Source organism: Miscanthus floridulus, chromosome 15, assembly GCF_019320115.1.
Source record: "Miscanthus floridulus cultivar M001 chromosome 15, ASM1932011v1, whole genome shotgun sequence".
Lineage (NCBI taxonomy): Eukaryota > Viridiplantae > Streptophyta > Magnoliopsida > Poales > Poaceae > Miscanthus > Miscanthus floridulus.
Window position 1 is genome coordinate 62,399,101 of NC_089594.1, and position 5,753 is coordinate 62,404,853.

Genomic DNA, 5,753 nt, shown 5'->3' on the forward strand with positions numbered 1-5,753 from the left:
AATCTTTTAAACCTAGTTAGACCATAATTAGACAATAATTATCAAATACAAACAAAAGTGCTACAGTCCCCACTACTAATTCGTAGCCCCAATCTAAACCAGGCCTCGGTGAATCATCACCCGGGCCAAAGAGGACGAGAAGGCTGCCTGCTGCCGCCGCCGATGTTGCAGTTGCAGATCACGCGACCTTTTCTGCATCCAGCCATCCACCCTCCGTCCTCTCTCTCTCTCACGCACACAGACACATCACACAGCTGGAGAGCAGGTGCTTCTCTCACACCTCGGACAACGCCGCCGTTGCCAGTCGTCGCGGGGCAGCGCCGAATCCTGATAGGTGAAGAAGGCGTGGCATCCGTCGTTTTCGCTGCAGATTCTTGCTGCGGCTCATCTGCCCTGGCCCCCGTGCCGTGCTTCACCACCAACCCCGCCCAAGACTCCAAGAGGTAGCAGTGCTGCTCCTCTTCCTCGCAGGCAGCATCGTTGTTCTTGATTTCCTTTCTAGTCTCTCTCGGCGTTTCTCATGGTTGCCGGTTGTTCGATCCGTATGGCTTCGGAAGCGAATTTCTTGGGAACCGTTTTGTAAACAAGGGGGATAAAAAGAGCCACCATTTTCTCTGAATTCTTTCTACTGCACGCCTGGGATTTTGTCTTGTTGAGAATGCTGCTTCTTTGGAATCCAAAAACAACGCAAAAAATGCGTCGCTTCCTCTCAAACAAGATCTTCATTTTTTTTCCCTCGGTTGTTCTAGCACATGTCCTCATGATTGAGCTTTTTTTTCTTCCCCTTTGTGGTTTCTTGTTCTTCCTCCAGAGTCCAAGCCACTAGATGGCGGTGGCATTTTGGGGACGAGATTTTGTCCCTGGATTTGTCTGCGCTTCGCTTCTTTTTTTTCTTTTTCTTTTTTGAGAGAGAACCTGCGCTTCGCTTGTTGGTCTCTCTCTGTCCCCTGTGTTTCCGCCATGCTTTCCACCAACCGCCCCTGTACCTTCTTCCCAACTGATGATTGCATTGACTTACTTTTTTGCAGCAGACATAGGCTCATGTCCTGCCCAGCGGTTCGGCTCTCGGTTCTGAGCGCTGAACGCAACCTGTGAGACCGTGCAGTCCTGAATATGTTTGGTTTCTCGCGGCGCCAGGGGAAACTTGGAAGGTGAATGTTATGCACAGTTCCTTGTTTTCATCATGTCATGCTTTTCCTCATTTAAAAAAAAACGGTACCTGCTGTGTGATGATGACAAGGGGAGCTTGTTAACGTGAAATTCGGTCACTTGTGTACTCGAGTATCAGTGCATCATTTGAGTTTTGGCAGTTAACTTAGTAATTTCACCTGAGTTGATTCATCAGCTGGTGCTCCAGTACATGTCAGACTTCGAGATTTTCTTTAGAGAACTTTTTTTCCTTTTACTGACTACCAAACTTCTATGGACACAGTAGTACTGTTGGTAACAATTGATGGGATACATTGCAAATTGATGAAGTCATACGGCTTCATCAAGCTCAGTTAACATTGCATTGCATTCAACTTTTTTTTTTTCTCGAACACGCAGGAGAACTGCGTATCTTTATATTAAGAAGAAAAAAAAGTGTGTGTGTGTGTGGGGGGGGGGGGGGGGGGGGGGGCAAGAGCCCTTACAACACACACTCACACTCCTAAGCTCTTAGACAAACACACGCGCCTTTTACTAATATAGGAAACGACTTCACCTCCACAAAAGGATCCTACTGGCTATCTACAGGCTCAAGAGAAGGGAAGTAGCTTCCCTGAGCCTTTGCAAGCTTCCAGAAACGCTGTTCCTCACTTGCGAGCAGCAATGCTCCAGCCAGGCTAGGAGGAGTCCCATCGAAAACACACCGGTTGCGATGGTTCCAAATTGTCCATGCACCAAGGATGATAAGCGAGTTGAGTCCTTTTTTGTGCGAACCATCCATTCTAGACTCTGCTTTGCATTCAACTAAAGTCGCATTTCCTGGCTACATTTGATCCCAATCAGTCCTATTTTCACATTTGCTTTGACTGCTTTATACTTTGTCTTTTTTGCTTTTCTTTTTCAGGTCGAAGGGTGACCCAAGTGATCCTTTGAACAGCTCTAGGAGTCCAGTTGGCCCCAGTAAACACCTCAATCTGCACAATGTGAGCCTGTGACTGAAGAAACTGCATCTAGTATTGACCTTGTTGTATTTTGGCCAGAACTGGATGGTTTAGCTCTTGGATTTTTTTTCAATTTTCAAGGGTATGACGCAGTTACGACATCAGTGAGTGGCCGCGCAGATGATCTTTCCTACCGCTGCTCGTCAGATACCTTTGATCCTGACGGACGCACTTTCAATATTTCAGAAAATTGGACTGTGCTGTCCACAGAGGGAGATAAACCTATTCCTCGCTTCTATGTAAGCCACTGAAAATAATATAATAACTAGAATTAAGTTCATGTATCTTGAAAAAAAATAGGTATTTACTTAACACATATTCAACTTTGATCGAACAGCATGCAGCAGCCATCGTAAGTAGCAAGATGGTAGTGTTTGGTGGTGATTCTGGTCAACGCTTATTAGATGACACAAAGGTATGGGATCTTCTTTTTTCTTATGTATGTTGTTTGGATGTGTGAACTCTGCACTGAGTGGTACCATGTTATTATCAAATAATCTTATAATCTTATGACTTCACTTATTGTATTAATTAGATACTGAATTTAGAGAAGCTTACTTGGGATTCTGCGCCTCCTAAAGTTTGCCCATCACCAAGCGGACGTTCGATGAAGTTGCCAGCCTGCAAAGGTCATTGTCTGGTATAGCTCTTGTAAATCACTACTCTGTAGTGGTTCTTGAAACCTAAGTTACTGATATGATCATTCTTTAAATAAGAAAATTTACTGTGCTGAGTTAAGGCAGCTCGAAGCGGCCACACGGTGATTAGAGCTGGTGCTACATTGATACTTTTTGGCGGTGAGGACACAAAAGGAAAGAAACGGCATGACCTTCACATGTTTGATCTTAAGTCATCAACATGGCTTCCATTGAACTATAAGTAAGTCATAATTGATTTTGGGATACTACATTTTTGCTACTGGTCTATGGTTGTCCCAACTTAACATTTCCCATATAAGCGCATCTGATTTTTTTTAATTGGGGTTAAATTCAATTTGTGTTCTTTTGTAGAGGCACTGGACCTTCTCCAAGATCCATTCATGTTGCTACACTGTATGATGATAGGATCCTTCTAATTTTTGGAGGCCACTCAAAATCTAAGACACTTAATGACTTGTATTCTTTAGATTTTGATACAGTAAGTTTTTGTGAGCATCCTTGGTTCAGTATACCTCAATACGTTTTGCATTGAGCAGGCTACTTTTTAGTGTTATCTTCCTGACAGATGGTATGGTCAAGAGTGAAGAACCATGGTCCTCACCCATCACCTCGAGCTGGTTGCAGTGGAACTCTGTGTGGAACTTAGTGGTACATAGCTGGTGGTGCAAGCAAGAAAAAACGTATGTCTCAAGCTCTCAATTTGGAAGATGAGTTGGTGGTTTTATTTCTTAATGAATAATACATGTATTGCTAATGATGACCATCTATCTTCTTTTGCAATTTCTAACAAGAAATCAAATTCTCAGGACATGCAGAAACCTGGGTTTTTTATGTTCTACAATCTAAGTGGTCTGTTTGTGTAGTACCCCCTAGTTCATCAATTACTACAAAAAAAGTAAGTAATTTTCTTTCTGTTCTTTCTGACTCTCTTATTTAGTTTTGATAGTATCTCGTATTCACTACTTTCCATTTTACATCACTCAACTAATTAGCCAGAAAACTAAAACAACTACTGATGCAGGGTTTCAGCATGGTTCCTTTCTACCACAGGGACAAGATTGCTCTTATTGCATTTGGAGGGAACAAAAAAGAGCCGTCCAACAAGGTGAAGCAATCGGTTTCTACTAAAGAGCATATTTTTTAGTGACTGTTAAAGAACTGGTTGTCATTTTGATCCAAAAAATATATATAGTGTGGCTTCTCATGATCTTAAGGCTCTTAAAACACAATTTGTCATCATTGTCTGGCACATTTATGATGTATGTTTTCCACTTACTACCTCATGTGAAGTCAACTAAAAATGGTTTTGAAGTTTGAAGCTTTCATATCAACTTGGATTGTATCATTGACCATGTGACCTTGTGCAGGTTGAAGTATTAGTGGTACTGCAAAATGAGCATTCTTTTAGTTGGCGTTCGGCCCCAGAAGTGGACCATGTGCTGTACGAGTACTCTCCAAGCAATAAGGAGCTTGCTGATCATCTCAACAAATGTGCCCCCTTGTACTCACAGTTCCATCGCAAGGCATAGTCTCACTTCTGTGATAGAACACCCTCCTAGAAGGGAACCCCTCTCTGAGTCATTGTTGAAGCAGTCCAGTTTGGGCACTTCACTCCATGGGCAGTTGGATCAAGTAGGAGAGTGCAGCCTAGGTCAGAAATTGCAGAAACCAATCGATGATGACAGATACGATGACGTTGATGACGACTCTTCATGTCAAGATAGCACTGTGAACAGCTACGAGCAAATGGACATATTATTTGTTTATCTGCATAACAGATTGTTTCTTACAGCCGAAAGGGCATCGGAGCAAAAGGACAGGACCTGGTATTCAGAATGACATAGCAGAAAATATGGTGACTGGAGGATCAAATGTGAGAAGGATAGCTAGATGCTCTTCAGATGTTAGCCAGAGCCACTTATACACCACAAAAATAGCAGACTTAATCAGAAGAAACACCACGCTCGAAGACCAGCTTGCGACCACGCTGGCGAGCAAAGACCAGCTAGAGAAGAGCTTATCATCAGTCATTCACAGCAGAGAACAGCTGGAGAAGATGCTTGCCAACAAAGATAAGGAGGCTGAGATGCTGAAAGAGAAGATAGCATGCTTAGAGCTGGCACAGGAAGAGTCGAACAGCCTCTCGAACACGTTGCACGCTGATAATGTGCGCCTCGAACGTGAAGTGGCGTTCCTGAAGGCCGTCACAGATGAAACTCAGAAGGCAAGGAAACTTGATGCTTACTAGTAATGTTTGGTGATCCTGATGTGTTCTTTACTGAGTTCGTTTTGGTCTTGCAGGAGCTGCATTCCACTCGTAGAGTTTTAGCAGGAGAACAGTCGCGAGCGTTCCAGGGCCAGGTACTACATTTGAGACATATTGACCCCATACATTGAGACTTAACTGAGCCAAAATGTTTTTGTCACGCAACTTGACAAATTTTACCTACCAGTAACTCACCATGGCTTTTTCCAGGTTGAAGTGTTCCATCTCAAGCAGAGGCTGCAAATACTGGAGGGAAGATCAGGAACACCCACCAAACCACCTCTATAGCTTGTAGTTGCTACATTTCTGGACATCAATTGTTGCAAGTTTGTAACAGCCCCATGTAAACGATTCCGTGGTGAGCGTTTATATGATCAACAGGTTTTGTTATGCTACCATGTTAGATCTGTAATTTGTGGGACATGATATAAAACTATAAATAGCTAACGGATTGAACCGTGCTATATGAGTAAATATTGATCTGTAATTTGCGCGGACATGGTTATACTTACCTGAAAGGTGGCATCTTCCTTTCTCGAAGTTTCAATTAGCATTGATTTTTACATCAAAAAGACAAACTGCTATCAAAATTCAAGTTTAGTCGGAGAAGAATGTTGCATTGTTAAGTGCTTTACGCACAAAACTGTACTAAACAATTAACCATAATATAAAATTAAG

At 42.8% G+C, this 5,753-nt stretch overlaps 1 pseudogene; it reads left to right on the top strand.

Annotated features, from left to right (window-relative positions):
- The first annotated feature begins 1,110 nt into the window (after window positions 1–1,110).
- On the top strand, window positions 1,111–5,562 carry LOC136506418 (acyl-CoA-binding domain-containing protein 5-like; annotated as a pseudogene).
- Window positions 5,563–5,753: the final 191 nt, after the last annotated feature.